We start from the raw sequence: 18,897 nt of genomic DNA on the forward strand, positions 1-18,897 counted from the left end.
TGTTCTGGTTTCCCAGTGCATATAAAAGTTACATTTACATTATACTGTAGTCCATTAAGTGTGCAACAGGATTATGTCCAAAGAATCGTACATACCTTGATTTAAAAATGCTGTATTGGGAGCAGCTAGGTGGTGAAGTAGAGAGAGCACTGGCCCTGGAGTCAGGAGGACCTGAGTTCAAATCCGACCTCAGACACATATCACTTACTAGCTGTGTGACCCTGGGTAAGTCACTTAACCCCAATTGCCTCACCCCCCAAAAAATGCTAACCATCATCTGAGCCTTCAGAGTCCTAATCCTTTTGATGGTGGGGGCTCTTGCTCTGATGTCAATGGCTGCTGATTGATCAGGGAGGTGTGGTTGCTGAAGGTTGAGGTGGCAAAGCAATAAAGGTTAAGTGACTTGCCCAGAGTCACTGAGCTAGTGTCAAGTGTCTGAGGCTGGATCTGAACTCACATCCTTCTGAGTACAGGGCAGGTACTCTATCCACTGAACCACCTAGCTGCCCCTTGCTATAACAATTTCTTTCTCTCTCTCTCTCTCTCTCTCTCTCTCTCTCTCTCTCTCTCTCTTTCTTTTTGGTGGCAATTTCTTAAAATAAGATAATGAAATTTGCCACATAGATTGACTCTTCTTTTCACTTGAACACTTAGAAGTCATTGTAGGGTTATTAAGTGGCCCAATTTCAACATTGTTGAGGCTCAGAGAACAGGAAGAGAGACAGGGGAATGGCCAGTGGGTGCAGCAGTTAGAACACACACAACATTTATGGATTAAGTTTACCACCTTTGAAATATTGCAAGAATTACTACACTATGACACAGAGGCACAATGTGAACACATGATATTGCCTCAGTTTCCTCCTCTGTAAAATGAGCTGGAGAAGGAAAGCTGGAAAAATGGTGCCCATAGTCTCGCTGGACGGAGGATTGCCACAAACCTTCAATTTGTTTTGAAAAAAAAAATCTGGGAAGGGCAAGAAGGTGAAGTTCAGTAAAACGAGGCATGCCTGTAGAGCTGTGTGTACATATTTCAAAGGTATTTGTGATTTCATCAAGATGGGTACTCCTGAGCTCAAACAGCCAACAGCCTTCTCACTGGTCTCCCTGCCTCCAGCCTCTCTAGCTCACCACTCCATCTTTCTCCACACATCAGCCAAAGTAATTTCCCTAAAGTGCAGATTGGACCATGTCACCCCACCCCCCCAAACCTTCAGTGGCTCCCTAATACCTCTAGAATTAAATAAATAAATAACTGCTCTGTTGGGCATTTAAAGGTCTCCACAACCTGCGACCATGCCCCTTTTCGAAGCTCATTACCTCTGCCTGTACACAGCTTCTACTAACCTCACACAGGAACCCATCTCCAGCCTCCACACCTTTGCCTGACACCAGAATGTCCCACCTCCTCTAGGAAGCCCTGGCTTCCTTCAAAGATGCAGTTGAAGAGCCACCAAGTCTCTCCCAGCTGTTAGTGTCATTCCTCCCCCACTCCCCCCAGTTACCTGATATCTGCTTCAGACAGCTAGTTGGTGCAGTTTAGAATAGGCCTGAGTCAGGGAGACATATGTTCAAATCTGGCCCCGGGCACTTGTTAGCTGTGTGACCCTTGGGCACATCACTTAACTCTGCCTCAGTTTCCTCATCTGTAAAATGAGCTGAAGAAGGAAGTGGTAAACCTCTCCAGTGTCTCTGCCAAGAAAACCCCAAAGTGGGGCCACAAAGAGTCCAACAAGACTGAAAAGTGACTGAAGTGAACTGAACAGCACCTACCTCCCAGAGCTGTTGTGAGGATCAAATGCAATAAAACTTGTAAAGTGCTTAGCCCAGCGTCTGGCATACAGTAGACACTATATAAATGCCTGCTATCATTGTTAGGTGGTTTCTATGCGTTTTATAAACACCAGATATGTCTAGGTTATCTCCCCATGAGGATTTAACCCCTCAAGGGCAGAGGCTGTGTCACTTCTGCCCCAGCGTCCCCAGTGCCGGGCCCATGGTAGGCACTTCATAAATGCTGGCTGATCGGCTGACTGACGGTGGATGCTGGAGTTGCTCTTTTTTTTCAGTGGTCTCCCCGGGGCCTTCCTGAGGAAGAGCCTGTGCAAAGCTCGCCCTGCTGCTCACAAGGCAGCTCGGGCATCCAGTCCTGCACTCAAGGCTCACCTCCAAGGGCACAGCTTTGGAGGGGCTGAGGGGCTCTCCTAGGCCCACATAGGACACATTCCTGTTGACACAGATGCAAACACCCACAAATGCAGCCCAGGGCTCGACACAAAGTATCTGAAGAGGGCCAGCTAGGTGGCACAGTGGATAAAGCACTGGCCCTGAATTCAGGAGTACCTGAGTTCAAATCCAGCCTCAGACACTTGACACTAGCTGTGTGACCCTGGGCAAATCACTTAACCCAAATTGCCCTGCCAAAAATAAACAAATAAATAAATAAATAAGCAAACAAACAAACAAATAAATAAATAAATAATAAACAAAGTATCTGAAGAAGAAAGCAAGGGGGAGAAGCACAGTGAAGGGGGAAAGGAGAAGAGACCAAAGACTCATCTGCGCACTTCCTCTGCCCCCCTCATTTCAACTAAGGAAGATATTGTGGCACTGAGTTTTAGGGGCTTGTCCGAGGATTCAGACAAAGCCGACCCCACGTGGGGATTTCTTGGCCGAGATCCTGGAGTGCTTTGCCATTTCCTTCTCCAGCTCATTTTACAGATGAGGAAACTGAGGCAAACAAGGTCACACCGCTAATGTCTGAGGCCAGATTTGAAGGCAGGAAGACGCGCCTTTGTGACTCCCTGCTGGGCGCCCCCATCCACTGCACCACCTGGTCTTCTTCAGTAACAAAGCAGCCCATCCCAAAGGGAAGGAAGGAGGAGGCAGCCATTACAGCCAGGCTTTCCCCTCCCCCCAGAGGGCCAGCCCTCCGATTCCTCGGGACCACCCCCGGCCCATTCCCAGGCTCGACTCCAAGACCCTCCAGGGAGTGGATCTGGGGCACCGTGGGGATGGGGTCCCCCAGCTCAGGGGGGAATGCACGCTGGATCTGGGGGGCAGGAGGGGTCTAAGCCTGTTCCTGCCCCAGAACACATGGAGATACAAAAGCAACAACTTTGCACAGGTTGGAGCTTGGGGGGGTCGGGAAAGGCAAGGGGAGGAAGGGGCGCCACCCAGAGGCCAGAGGGGCGGATTGCAGGCCGGGCGGAGGGGGCGCCCAGGCAAAGGCGCGGAGGTGAGAGATGAGCTTATGCCGCGCACCTCCCAGCACAGGCCCTCATAGGCGGCCGCGGGCGCGCGCACGCAGGCCCTGTTGGGTCCGGGGCGCGCGCGCGCAAAGCCCCGCGTTTCACGCCAGCGGCAGCAGTAGTTGAGATGCCCGTCTCCGGGCTCAGGCGCGGCCTCCTGTCGGGGTTACCACCTCCCGGCTACCCCTGATAAACAGGCCTGTGCCCCTCGGAGCCCCCTCGTTCCCCAATTTACACGTCTACGCACACGGAAAAAACCCTAGGCGCAGCCCAAGCAGAACCTGCGTGTCTGCGCCTGCGCACTGACCCGCTCCCTCGCTCACTCCGTCCGAGCCGCCCCACGCACCAGGGCCCGACCGAGCCTCGATTTCACTGAGCCTCCAAACGCCGCCTGGCTCCGAAACACTACGGTCCGCACTGGGCTTCTTGGCGCTGAGGGGCGGCGAACAGAGCCTACCCGTTCCGAGGGACTCTGGGAAATGGAGTCTTAGTGACTGCAATGGGTTCTGGGAAATGAAGTCCTCAGCCTACTTCCACGCAGGCGCACAAAACAAGGACTACAGGGGTATTTATTGAGAGCTAGCTACTTGTGCAACCTCAAGGACTGATTCCCCCATCACTGATCTTGACCTGGTGTGGGATTAACGGCCTTCATTGCCCAGGGGTCTCAGCGGGCCTCCTTTCCAAAACCAAACCAAAGAGAAAAAAAAAATAATAAGGAGAAAACTCCCCCTGGCAGAGTTTGCCACCCTGGGGCAAATCTGACAGGAGAAAGATTCTGGATAAAGTTCCTGGCCCAGTGAAGTGGGCATTCCGTGCATCTGTTCCAATAAACTAGTCAATCCAGCGAAGCAATGAGGATTTATTATGTGCCCACTATATGCCAGGCACTGCACTAAGCCCTGTGTATCTGAGACAACTCCAAAAATTTGATATGAAGCCCTGGGCAGAATCACTTGAGGGTAGCCCCCTGGACCTCTTACCCTCCAGTCCCTTGACCCTAGTGTTCATGTAACCACAAGACTGCCCTGTGGTCATTGAGTGACCCCTGCCTGGGGACTCTCTGCAGGCTCTTGGGGGCCTTGCTCTGTTTGGGAGTCCTGATATTGGCTCTCTTTTCATGTGTCAAAGATGAGCCCAAGGGGACACTTTTCACCTTGAAAGATAGGTCTAATATGGGAGACAAAGGTCATCCCTTCCTTCTCCAAGCCTAGAGAGCAGGGAAGCTCCCCAGAAGAAGAGGACAGCAGACAAAAACTTCAGTTAAATTGGATAAGCATTTATTAAGTGACTTCTGTGTGCAGATCACTACACTAGGCACTAGGAAAGATACAAAATCTAGATAAGAAAAGGCCCCATCAAGGGGCAGCTAGGTGGTAGAGTGGATAAAACACCAACCCTAGATTCAGGAGGACCTGAGTTCAAATCTGTCCTCAGACACTTGAGACTTACTAGTTGTGTGACCCTGAGCAAGTCGCTTAACCCTCATTGCTCAGCAAAAAAAAAAAGAAAGAAAGGGGCCCATCTTCACAGGGGCTTACATGATAAGAAAGGGATAGGACACACAAATATTTAAAATATTGTACTCTTTTTTACTGCATTTTTTAAAGAAGTCTGCAAACTAATATAGAAGTTGAGATGTAAAAGATACACACATGATGCATACAACTATTCCTGAGACAGGCAACAGCAAAGATTTCATGAAGGAAATGTTATCTGAGGTGGCCCTTAAAAGTATTGTAGAGGAAATATCTCTTCAGAGTGTAGGGACCAATTTTTAATTGGGGAGTGTCAGTGTAAAGGGCTAAAATTCTAGCTAGTCTGTCTAAAATATCTAATAAGTAGTCCCCAATGAATCATAAACTTTAGCAAGAGTTTAGACTTTTAAGCATTTATTAAGGAGAATAAGGGTGAAAAGAAAGAGAAAGGCTTAGATACATCTATCTATTAAAGTGAGAGCGCATTTCTAGCTCCCTTCTCCACCAGAATCCTGAGGAAAGAGCACGAGAGAGCCAGCTTCCCCCCTCTTCTTCCCACAACACCTGACACCAAAGAAAAGCTGTATGGCTTTGCCCTCAGAGGCCTTCTCATGGTGGAGCTTTTCTACAGTAAGTCTCCAGCAGGTGGCATCATTCCAATTGTTATATTAGCTATATGGCTCACCGCAATATTGGGGCAAGGAAGGAGACCAATAGCTGCCCTCAAAACAGAACAGGATTTATTAACAAGAACAAGCTTAAAAAACACAAGCAAGGGGCAGCTAGGTGGCATAGTGGATAAAGCACCGGCCCTGGATTCAGGAGAACCTGAGTTCAAAACCGGCCTCAGACACTTGACACTTACTAGCTGTGTGACCCTGGGCAAGTCACTTAACCCTCATTGCCCAGCGCAAAAAAAAAAAAAAAAAAAACAACCACAAGCAAAATCAGTAGCATTAGGGGAAAGGAAATAAAATGGGGGAAGGGAAATGATACAACCTGACTAAACACCATCACCCAGGAATCAGCTGAGAACACTCATGGCTGCATTCTGTCACCTTCCAGCTTCAAGCTTTTAGGAAACACTGGTGTCTACTTGCATGTGTGACTTCACAACCAAAAATTACACTATATACAGCTTACCTTGTGTCTTATTTCTTTCCTAGGTTTCCCAGGCTACTTACTACTTACTACCCCAAATAGACACACAGGTGAAGGACAGAAAAGAGAAAAGAGAAAGCCTTTCAAGAGGGGTCAGCAAGATTTGGGGCCAAAGAAGGGAGGGTTGATGTCACTTCTCAGCCTGGAAGTTAAGCTCACACTAGCAAAAGAAAAGATTTGCTTGTGTAGATTCAGTATTCTAGGCCTATCTTATTTTGTGGTGCTTCTAAAAATCACACATTACTGCTAGGGCAGTTGGTAGATGAAGCATTGCTAAAAGAAAGAAACTATGGGCAGGGAAAAATACATACATTCCCATGAAAAAAAATATTTTATTCATAGGCAGAACAATGAAAACCACCTGTTTATCTTGCCAAGTTTATTCCCAGGATATTCTCCTTTGCCCTTCCCTCCCCCCGCCCCCAACGTTCTTTTTTTTGTTTGTTTGTTTGTTTGTTTTTGTGGGGCAATGGGAGTTAAGTGACTTGCCCAGGGTCACACAGCTAGTAAGTGTCAAGTGTCTGAGGCTGGATTTGAACTCAGGTACTCCTGAATCCAGGGCTGGTGCTTTATCCACTGCGCCACCTAGCCGCCCCCACCCCCCCAACATTCTAATCACAGCACAGTCACTATGGCCCAATAACGATACCTTTATCAATCCTGTAACTGTGCACATTGCTCAACACTATTGCCCTTTTGTCTTTCATCTTGTACCACCCTCAATTCATCATCTGTCTTCCTAATACAATTGTAATATGATAAATTAGTTAACGACACTCAATGAGGAAAAAATATGGTCATGACAACTGCTCATGTGCCCATTGTCTGACTCTTCCCTTGTGTCCTTAGGTAATAAAATTGCTTTGTTTAAAATAGAAAAAATGCAAAGCTTAGAGTCTATTCTTCAACATTTGTGCCCTTCAACATTCTACTATGAGTCACAGAGATGGGATGGATAAGATAATGATCCTCCTCCATCTCTTATTTTAGGTTTTCTAGCTCTGGTAAGAGGGTAATAATGCCTGTCCCTGGCTCTCATGAAAATTTAGAATCACCCAAGTTTTGTCTCTGGAACTTTTGTGCTTCCTTTTTTGCATCTTTTTCCTCTCTCCATCCCCCAAAAAGAAATAACTGAGTAGTTTGGGGAAAAGATTGCAAACCTGGCAGGAAGACATGATTTTAATTTCAATTATCTCCACTTGGGAAGGAGCCCTCCACTAAAAATATGACTAATAACTTTTTGTCTTTATGATTTCATCTTTCAAAAAATGGAGGAATCAATAAGGGGAGATAATCCCTCCATCTTAGGATCATGAGAGAGAACAGGAAAAAGACTCCCTGCCATGTATCTTATATTTTCAAAGAGTGAATTTCAAATGGTTCAGAGAAAGGATGGGTAGAATCCTAAGGACTAAAATTCTAAGATGAAATCAGCACAGGAGATGGGAGCCACCTAAATATAAAATTCGAAAGACCCAAAATTAAGTAATACTGATAATGATGACAAGGGGAAGGTCGTCTAAAAGAGACTAATATGAAGACTTTTTCTTAGATAGTGGAGCAATATAAAAAAAAAGGCACATGAAACAGCTACCCAAATTCCTCAACAATTTTTAAATGTTGCTCAATGCTTTCCAAGAGAGAAACAGTAATGCTTAATATGAAATTAAATATCAAGATAAATGAGAAAAGAACAACACCTTTGTAAGTTCAAGTCACCAGTCCCAAAAGAAATATACTTCAGGGTATTAAAGGGCTTGGCAGATGTGATTGCTGAGTCATTGTGAGTGAGCTCTGAAAGATCATGGAAAACAGAAACCTTGCATGGGACTAGACAAGTGCAAATGTTGCAAAACCAAAACCAAAAATAAACCTAAACAAAAATAACTGTGATTCTCTGAGGTTGCATGATTCTGAAATATATAATTGTTCTTTCAGTATCCTGGAATAGTTACTCTCAGCCTGAGGTCTTGAATTCATCAAAGGCAATGAGATGCTCTATACTAACTTTGGGTTTCAGTTCACTGTAAGTCATTTTGCTTGTTTCTTTCCAATCACAAGATTACTTTCCTTGGCAGAGAAAGGATGCAAAATAAAGACTGAAGCACATCTGCCTTTTCACCATTAATTATGGCCATCCATTTCTCTTGCTTAATAGTCCTTTCTCTTCTTTGATCATCTATATTATTGGCTCTAAATTATAGACAAATTGATGATCCATATTGGAGGAAGAAATAGCCATGTTGGTGGATGAAAATATAGGCTTTAAATCCCCACAAAAAAAGCCTTCAAAACACCAAGTTCAGACTATTCTGACCATTAGCAGCATTTGTGACACTCTCTTTAACAGAACCTTCCATACTTTTATTTTTATCCTTCATAACCTGTCCTTGTTTCCATTTCTGTACGTTTGTGTGTTTTTTAAAATATGGGCAATAAATTCCCTGTTTATCTACATTTATCTCTGCATAGTGTGTGGCTCCTCACTGGTGAAGATTTGTTGCACATGGCCTGTGAATAATTTTTCTGAGTAAATCTAAAGGAGGCTGTTTGACCCAATGTGCTTAATAAGTTTGTTTGCTGATTGGAAAAAAAACATTACTTTATTATAAACTTAACATTAAAATAAATAAAACCAACTAGATTGACTTTGTAAGTATTTATGTTAAAAAATGATTTTGCTATACAAATTGCCATAACTTTCCAATCATTTCCTCCTAACTCTCCACCAGAATTCTTTGTCCATTCATTCCCTTTCACAGTTTTCATCCTTTGTGGTTGTAGTTATTGGATAGGCACAATGCTTTTCTAATTCTGTTTTTGTTGTTGTTGTTTTCTGCTTTGCATCTTTTTGTTATGGGCCCAGAGCACCCCAGAAGTTCTCTGGGGTACATCAAAGAACCTTCTCCTTGAGAAACTAATCCAAAGGACAGACACACCTAAAGAGATAAGTGGAACCAGATCCCAGTGGAGCTAGCTCCAGGACCCCCACCCTTCATTCTAGTCTCCCTCACCCCTGGGGAGATAAGATTAGGTGTAGCTGCTGCCTTTGTGGCCTGAGGAGCAGAGAGATGGCTTGAGAGATCCCAGCCACCCCTTACCCAACTCCTCCAGTCACCACCAGTGGGGGAGAGTCCTTGCTCACTAAGGGAACTTTCCACAGTCAAATGATCACCCCGATCAGTCCTCTATAAAAGTATCTGCCTGTTTCCTACTCGAGGAGATTGGTATCTCAGAGCCATACTCTGTGCCATGCCTTTCTCCCCATGAGAAGTCCAAGGATTTCTCTCTTAGTTTCCCTTCCCTTCCCCAGCTCCTAAATAAACTACTATATTATTCTAATTGCTTTTGTGTGAAAGAGGGTGTAATTCTTTAAAGAGGAATTCCTAAGGACCCCAAACCCCTATCCCTATCCTGAACCCCCTACCCTATTTTCCCCATGTGACTTTCATAGGCAGAACTAAGACAGTAAGTTGAAGGACAGTTGCTGATTATCATTTGTAGGGAAAGTTTGCTTACCAGTAAGTTTCTTCTGCTGATAAAATCACAGGTCTGTACTTTTTTAAAAAATCATAAAATCTTCCATCTTCTCTATCACTTTACTCTTATTAGCGTGGCAGCAGATGGAGAATAGGAGGAGTCGGGGTGATGCCTCTTAGTCGTTCAGACACTGGCATGGTGGTGAGAGATTTCACATGGGCTGCTAGGAAAGGAAATTGCTTTCTTTCTCTCTGGCTATACCAAATTAGATCTGAGCTAGAATTTCCATGCTATAAGGAATCTGTTCTTAATATCTCTCTCTCTCTTCACTAATATATATATATATATATATACATATACATATAAATCGTTAAAAGCCTAAACTCTTGTTGAATTTATCAATGATTTTAGCCAGCTTCCCCCCAAGACTGGAAGGGGGCAGATTAGAACCCACAATTTAGATTTTAAACAACACAGCCCCAGTTTCTTGAAAACTGTTTTCAACCAAGTTCAGCTTACTGACTCCTCACCTCCTGTGAACTACAAAGAGGGATGTTGGCTCTTTCAGGCTATCACAACAATCAATAGTTAAAAAACAAAGTAATTTTACTTAAAATAATAGTGATGGGGGCAGCTAGGTGGCATTCATACAGGACAAGCCACATAATCACCTCAAAACATTTCAAACCAAACATTTCCAGGACAAGTAAAATGAGCATTATAGGATGTGCCACCATAGAGTAATGGATAGGTAGAACTTCAAACAAATTCCACTATTAAAACAGTAATGGGAATCCATTCATTCTTTCCCATGGGCCCAGATCATCTACATTCCCCAAATATCCATGCAATCTGCAATTCAGTTTCTAATAAACAAGTCAAAGTTCATCATTTTCAATTCAGACCTTTGGGCCAACAGGCTTTTCTAAACTGAAAAGCCACCAGTAATGGCAAAACAACAGCCACTGTTCAATCCTTATGCTAGTACTCAGTTCTTTCCTAAACACTGCAAAACAAGTACCCTTTGAAATGCTTTGTGGTACTTTACATGTCTTCAAATCCTATTATTTGCACTGTTTTCAAAAGGTATGCTCTGATCTTGATGTCCTAAGAGGCCTTGACTACAAGGTCATTCTTTCCTTCTCTCTGGTTGCGGTACTCTGGAGGGAGGAGGGGAGAGGAGACACTCCTTATCTTAAAAATGTTTATTATATATTCATTCAATTGGGTGAGTTGAATCCTATAAGTTTAAACATTTGCCACTTAATAGTTACAAAAAAGCTCTTCTTCAAGCAAGGAGGAAAAAGAGTAAAACAGCAACATTTGTCACGAATCTAGAACTTCAGGCTTTCACCTTAAGTTACATATGCTACTGAGGTCAGAAGGAGAACTCTCCATAGGCAGTTTTTGAAGGACCTCCCCTTTTGGGGGAGGAAGATTGGACGCTTCTTGAAGGGAGGCAGAGGCACTTATGGAATGCTAGCTCTCTCTCTGGCTTCTGCCTTTTTCCAGTGGTGCAAGAAACTGTAGACATTCCAGTTTTTGGTGAGTGAACACAGAAAACCCTGCATTCCTTTGAATTAGCTCATTTGGAAACTATCTGGGGATTGTATAGATTTTAGGTTAGAGTTAAGAGGATTTATCTATATTTCTTTTTCCTATTTCCTTATCATAGATTTTTATTAATTCCACCTTTGTTCTTTAATTAATACCCAAGATATAAAATCTGATCCTTTTGTGAATTAAAGCTATAAGGCTCCTTTCTTATTGGCCTGGGAGAAATATCTAAAAGGGCAGTTCAGAGGGGAGGGAGCTTTGAACCTAAAGGTCCCTCATATTTCCGGGACCCCAATATTTCGGTGAGTCACCCAATTAATGCTCCATATGTTAAATTTCGGCCCTTACAGTTTCATAGATATTGTTATTCTTTAATATGACATTTCTTATGATTCCTAAAAGATGAGCTGTGACTGAACGTTTTCCCACATTCATTACATTCTAAGGGCTCCTCTCCAGTATGAATTCTCTTATGTTCTGTAAGACTTATTGTTTAACTGAAAGCTTTTCCACATTGATTACATTCAAAGGGTTTCTCTCCAGTATAAAGTCTTTGATGTGTCCTAAGATTTGCACTATTGCTGAAGGCTTTTCCACATTCATTACATTTAAAGGGTTTCTCTCCTGTATGAAGTCTCCAATGCATCATAAGATTTGAGCTGTTACTGAAGGCTTTCCCACATTCTTTACATTCAAAAGGCTTTTCTTCTGTACGAATTCTCTTATGGGCTGTGAGACCTATCCTGTAGCAGAAGGCTTTTCCACATACATTACATTCAAAGGGCTTCTCCCCAGTATGGATTCTCTTGTGTTCTATGTAGATAAAGGCTTTTCCACATTCATGATATTCAAAGAGTTTCTCTCCCATATGAATTCTCATATGTTCATTAGGTCTTCCTCTCTCTATTGTGTCAAGATAATGGAATGTGGTAAATAAGGGGATTTAGCAGATACTCAAAGGCCCACCTGGAGATTAATTTAAACTGATTGTCAACTAGATTGTAAGCACATCTGGCTAGCCCTTAAAAAGGTATTGCTCTCAGAAGCCAAAACCTTTTAACTTAACTCCAGACCACCTTCAAGTCTAGTGAACCAATGGATTTGAATGACACTAGCCAGTCAGCTTGAAGAACCTCCCATTTCTGGGAGGAGGACATGAAGGAGGAAGTGGATGCTGGCAGGGAACTTCTTCCTCTTTGGGTTCAAGACATCGGTTTGGTGGCAGGACTTCATGTGGGAGATTAGGAAGGCTAGGATTTCCATGCTATAAGAAATCTGTTCTCAATATTTCTCTCTCTTTACTATCTTATATCTTTTAATAAACCCTTAAAATCCCAAACTCTTGGTGAATTTATCAGTGATTTTAGCCAGTTTCCCCTCAAAACTGGGGGGGGGCATATTAGAACCCACATTTAGATTTTTAAAGAACACAGTTTGGCTGACGATGAAGAGGAAAGGTGAACCTCGATCTTTTGATCTTCCAGTAAGAATTTTTTTCCCCCTTATTTGTACATGTGCCTGTCTCTTTAAATTGAGTTTCTCTTAATGGCTAAGCACCTTGGTTAAGTATATATTTTAACCCTTAAGTACTCTTAGCCTCCTATTTTAAAGCCTTGCTCCTTTTTACAAAATAGACCGTGGAATGTGGGACCAAAGAGGACTAAGCCTCTTCTCCTGGCTTTTCAGCACTTTATTTTATTATCTTTTTTTCAGGGCAATGAGGGTTAAGTGACTTGCCCAAGGTCACACAGCTAGTTAAGTATCAAGTGTGTGAGGCTGGATTTGAACTCAGGTCCTCGAGAATCCAAGGCCAGTGCTTTATCCACTGCACCACCTAGCTGCCCCCTCTCCTGGCTTTTCAACCAGGGCAAGATTGACCTTCTATTTGTTTGGTCCTTATGAATTTAAATGTTCTATTCCTATTTTAATTTAATTTTTACTTTTCTTTGTGTTATAGTGAGGAAATTTTTGAATTACAAAAAAGGGATGGAAGACAATACATTTTATATTATTCAGGACTCTCCCCTTGAGAAAATAATTGCAGCATGGGATGCTTACAAGCTACCGATTCAGCCAGGCATGACAAAAGCAAGGCTTATCAAACTGTGTTTTATGTGGCATAAAAAATATTTTAGCTTACTGGAAAACAAGTGGTTAGAGAATGAATCTTTTGATCACTTAACACTGAAAACTCTACAAATGATCTTTCATTTTGAGTCCCCTAATGAAGTAACTTTTTGGAACCTCTGGAATGTAGCAAGTAAGGAATTGATTGAAAAGGAAGAAAAGGTGGAAGGCTTTGGGCCTGAATGTGAATGTAAATCTGCTTCTCAGGCTGACACATCAACAAAGGAAATAAAAAAGAAAAAAAGAAAATTCATGTTTAGAGGAGACAGAAAGGATAAAAATCCTCCCCCTTCACAAGATCCCCTCCCATGGTAAGAATGATGTTATAGTAAGTCTTAGAAGATATATACCATTTAGCCCCAAAGATTTAGGTATATGGAAATGAGAAATTCCTAAATTTGATGAGGACCCCACAGGGGTTATTGGCCATTTTAGAACAATTTTCAGAGGATATCAGCCCACTTGGAATGATGTTAATGAGCTTATGGAAGCTCATTTCCCCAGGGGAAAAAGCAGACATAATAGCTGCAGCTAATGTCCTGGAAGCCATAGGAAAGGTTGATATTGGCCTATTAAATACCCTGAATGGGACCCCAGTAACACTAGGCATTTTGATCTGTTGAAAGAGGTAAGAGACACATTGCTGAAGGCAATGGAATCCTGTGCTAGAAGGACTGATAACTGGCAAAAATTTATAGATAAAGTTCAGTCCTGATGAGAGACCTAATAAATTCTATGATAGGTTGTGCAAGCATGCCAAGCAACATGCTGGGCTAGACCCATTAAACCCTAGAGATTCCCATATTATCTGCTCTCATTTTGTATACCAGTCCTTACCAGAAATTCAGAAATATTTTAAAAGGCAGTGTCCAGACTGGAATAGTTTGAGTCCTGACAGACTTAAAGAAATAGCAACATATATTTATGAAGGAAATGAGAGGGAGGAAAAGAACAGACAAGGTATTTTAGCTCCAGTACAGGAAATAACGAGGCAGCAAAGCTGAGCAGTTGAGAATCACTACCAACCCCAGAATCATTACCAACCCCAGAATCAATATCAAACCCCTAAATTTTGCCAGTACTTCCATAAACAAGGACATTTTATATGATTTTGTAGGATTTTTAAATGAGACATAAACAAAAATAGATATAATTCCTCTCAGAGGAATACAGATGGGCAGAACCAAAATAGAGATAGATCTTTTCGGGGGGGGGGGGTGCAGGATGGAGACCAAACAGATCTTTTCAGAGAGACACAGGTGGGCAGAATGAAAACAGTTACTGGCACTCTCAAAGGGGTGCAGAACAGAGAGATATAGAAGATTGATGGTGTATGGGGTGGGGGTGAAGGACAGAAGATTTTACCTTTCCAGACCCTGAACTTTTTAGCCCTCTTGTGCCAGTCCATTCACCTCCCCAAAATAATGAACACCACATAACCCTTACAGTTGGAGATACTTATTATGATTGCTTATTAGATACAGGAGCTTCAAGATCAGTCCTAGTGAGAAAACCTGACCCTGAATGTATACCTATTGGATCTCTAAATGTAGTGAGCATTTCAGGAAAAGCCCAGTCCATTATCTGGGTCCATTAACAGTAGAACATTCATTCCTACTTACGCCTGACTCTCCTGCAAACCTATTAGGCCATGACCTCCTTTGTAAACTTTGTAAACACCTGTGTCTCTCTGAAAAGGTCTATTTGGTCTCCATCCTGCACCCCCCCCCCCAAAAAAAAGATCTATCTCTATTTTGGTTCTGATCATCTATATTCCTCTGAGAGGAATTATATCTCTTTTTGTTTATGTCTCATTTCAAGAGCAACCATATCTTGTTCTATAAATGGTAGCATTTCCCTGGAGGTGCCAGAGGACACGGTCCACTTACTGCCAATTTTGATCTCAGTCAGGGAACAGTGCAGAATACATTTGAAATTCCTTCTGATATTCCTGAGTCCCTATGGGCTTCCTCCTCTACTGACATAGGTCTCCTTAAATCTGCTGTGCCTGTTATCATTAAGACCAAATATGGCCCAGCACCATCCATTCCACAATATCCCTTATCTAGAGAAGCCATAGAGGGAATTTCTCCTATAATTGAGGCTTTGATAAACCAGGGTATTATTGTTCCATGCCACCATTCTCCATGGAATACTCTCATTTTGCCAGTTAAAAAACCCAAGCCTGGGCCAGATGGTAAACCTGTTTATCATTTTGTACAAGATCTTAGAGCAATAAACTCTTTTGTTATACTGAGATATGCCATCATCCCCAGACCTGCTATGATAGTTTCTTCCATTCCATGTGATGCTACCTGCTTCATGGTGGTAGCCCTCTGCTCTGCATTTTTCTCCATACCAGTACATGAGGACTTCCAATATTTCTTTGCTTTCACCTGGAAAAATACACAGTGGACCTGGACTAGACTCCCACAGGGATTTCTAGACAGTCCTACATTATTTCCCCAAATTTTACAGCAGGATCTGGCCTCCTTTAAAGGCTCCATTTTAGTACAATATGTTGATGACTTACTTTTAGCCTCCCCTAATGCTAAAATCTATCAGGAAGATAGCTGTCACTTATTACTAGAGCTACACAAGAGAGGCCACAAGGTGTCCAAGACAAAGGTCCAATGGTATTTGCCCCAGGTAGAATATTTAGGCTTTATTCTGGCTGCTGGAACTCACTCTGTCTCTCTTAAGTGAGTGCAGGCCATTCAACAACTTTCTGCCCCAACTACTAAGAAACAGTTAAAAGCCATTTGGGGAGCTATGGGGTTCTTCTTTCGGGGAGCTCACTAAACCCCTGATATCCATAACAAAAAATAATTTTCCAGAGTCTTTGCAGCTGGAAACCCAACAGTTCTCAGCTCTAAAAGAATTGAAACAGGCCCCATTATCAACACCTGCCCTAGGCCTCCCAGATTACAGTAAGCCCTTCACTCTCTTTGTGCATAAACAAAGTGGGGTGGCTTCTAGAGTTCTGACTCAATCACTGGGGCCCAACCAATGCCCCATAGCTTACTATTCAACCTAACTGGACCCTGTAGCCTCTGAGGCACCACCTTGCCTTAGGGCAGTGGCAGCCACAGCCCTTTTGGTAGAAAAAGCCTCTGATTTGGTCCTAGGTAACCCTCTAATCATGGAATGCCCTCATGAAGTAGAGGCTCTCTTGCTACGTCATAGGACACAAGCCTTTTCAGCTCAAAGGCTGGCTAAGTATGAAGTATTCCTGTTAGATAATGAGAATATCCCTCGAAAATGCTGTACAGTCCTTAATCCAGCAACACTGCTCCCTAATTTACCACTCTCAGGGGAGCCATTGCATGACTGTGCTTCTTTAGTTGATATGGCTGAGAAACCCAGGGATAATCTTTTGGATACACCTTTAGAGAAGCCTGATATTGTCCTCTATACAGATGATTCTTTGTTTATGAAAGATGGGACCCGTTTCACTGGGGCTGCTGTAGTTTCTGATTATGATACTGTCTGGGCAGTTTCTCTGCCTTCCCATTTTAGTGCACAAACTTCTGAACTTGTGGCTCTCACACAAGCCTGTAATATAGCCAAAGGGAAGAGTGCCACCATTTTTACTGACTTGAAATATTCTTTTGGAATATGCCACTCAGTGGGCATGCTTTGGCTACATAACATCCTTGGGCAAGGCTATTGCTAACGGAGACCTTATCAAGGATCTCTTAAATGCCCTGAAACTCCCCTCTGCTCTAGCCATTGTACATTGCCCTGCCCACACAGGGAATAATGATCCTGTTTCAAAGGGGAATGCATGAGCTGATTCTGCAGTCAAGCTCACTGCTTTAGAAGCTCCTAAACACATATTTAACCTCTCACCTTCTGAGGATGTTCTTCTCAACCTAACTTATGATGATTCAGAAGTGGAAAAATGGAGAAAGAAATTTAAGGCAAAACAGATCAATGGCGTCTGGGTGTCTCTGGAGGGTAAGCCACTTCTTCCCCAGAAATTCTATCACCAGGGATGCCTCTCTATTCACAAAAAAAGGACATTTTGGTATACAAGGGATTGTGGACTCTATTAAGAGGACCTGGATAGCACCAGGTGTGACTAATACAGCATCTCGAATCTGCTCGGGCTGCTCCACATGTCAATCTTATAATCAACATGCTTTCAAGACCAAAGCTTATGGAGGACATCCTCTAGCAGTTACACCCTTTGAACACTTGCAAATTGACTATATTATAATGCCAAAGGCAGGACATTATAAATTTTGCCTAGTTATAGTTGATCAACTCACTCGGTGGGTGGAAACATTTCCCAGCCCTCAAGCCACAGATGCCTTTGTTGCCAAGACTCTCCTCGCTTTGGCCCAGCAGCCCACATTGATTCTGACAAAGGCACACATTTTACTGATTTGGTTTTATCCCAAATCTACTCTTTCTTGGGAGTAACTCCAAAATTCCATACACTCTACCACCCACAAAGCTCAGGCCAGGTTGAATGTATGAATAAAGAGCTTAAGAGCATGACTGGCAAATTATGTACTGAAACCTATTTGAAATGGTCTGATGTTCTACCATTAGCATTATTCTATCTATGCAGTAGACCAAGAGGAGAACTTCATATATCTCCTTATGAGATGCTTTTTGGTCACCTTCCTATCCAAGCTAAAACTTTTTCCCCTGTTTATACATCACTTGTGGGAAGTGATACTTCTGTTGCCTCCTATATACAGGAGTTACAACTAGGCTATGTGAACTCCATGAGGCAGGAGTTGCTGTACAAGCTGGTCCTTTAGATTTTTCCTTGCATGATTTAAGTCCTGGGGACAATATATATATATATATATATATATATATATATATATATATATATATATATATATATATATATATATATATATATATATAAAGAACTTTAAGCAATCCAATGGGACCTAGCCCACTTGGGAGGGACCTTTTCAGGTATTATTGATAACTCCTACTGCTATTAAAATTGGAGAAAAAGAATCTTGGATTCATTGTTCCCATGTAAAGCCTGCAGCATTTATAGGTAAAGAAATTTCAAATAAAACTCAAACAGATGCTAAAGAGCAAAAAACCCTAACAATAGCAGCTGCTAAAGAACAAAGAACCCTAACAGAGTCCAGGGGCAATAGGCAGTTCCCATTTGATAATCCTAGGAATCAGTTACATGCTTTGGGACTCAGTCTCCTTAAGGTATCAGGAGATGGAAATTGTCTTTTTTAGAGCCCTTGGAGACCAGTTAGAAGGTCATTCTACAAACCATCTCAAACACAGACAAGAAGCTACTGATTATATGCTCAATCATAGAAAAGACTTTGGGCTTTTTAGAGAGGACAACATTCCCTTTGAAAACTATGTTGCCAACTTAAAAAAAACCAGGAATAGGGGCAGCTAGGTGGCTCAGTGGATGGAGCACTGGTCCTGGAGTCAGGAGTACCTGAGTTCAAATCCTGCCTCAGACACTTAACACTTACTAGCTGTGTGACCCTGGGCAAGTCACTTAACCCCAATTGCCTCACAAAAAAAAAACACCACACAGGAATATTTGTAGACAATGATATGGTAGTAGCTTTTGTAAAACATAACCAGCTGAATGTAATCATTCATCAGTTGAATAACCCCCTAAGGCAAATTCGTGGTACAGACAAAGCCAATGCTAAAGAACTCCAAATTTTCTGCCATAAAGAACATTATGACAGCATAAGAAAAAATCAATGATAATTCAGAAACCCCTGCCACTTTGGCATGCAGAGAATTGAGGAACCAGTTAAAACAATGCAGTGTACCCCAAACTCTAGGAATATAATAACTTAACTTTAATAAGCTTTTCCTCCTACAGG

General features: G+C 42.6%; 1 protein-coding gene across 2 annotated transcripts in view; it reads right to left on the reverse strand.

The window, feature by feature from the left end:
* Positions 1-3,677, reverse strand: part of LOC122746903 (zinc finger protein 420-like) — a 28,858-nt gene extending 25,181 nt beyond the window's left edge. The window contains exon 1 of one of the 2 annotated variants that reach the window (XM_043992986.1): positions 3,559-3,677. The gene's annotated coding sequence lies outside the window, so the exon portion shown is untranslated. The remainder of the gene's footprint in view (positions 1-3,558) is intronic. The other variant, XM_043992987.1, reaches the window with a different exon arrangement.
* Between the last annotated feature and the right edge of the window lie 15,220 nt (positions 3,678-18,897).

Source organism: Dromiciops gliroides, chromosome 3 (assembly GCF_019393635.1).
Source record: "Dromiciops gliroides isolate mDroGli1 chromosome 3, mDroGli1.pri, whole genome shotgun sequence".
NCBI lineage: Eukaryota > Metazoa > Chordata > Mammalia > Microbiotheria > Microbiotheriidae > Dromiciops > Dromiciops gliroides.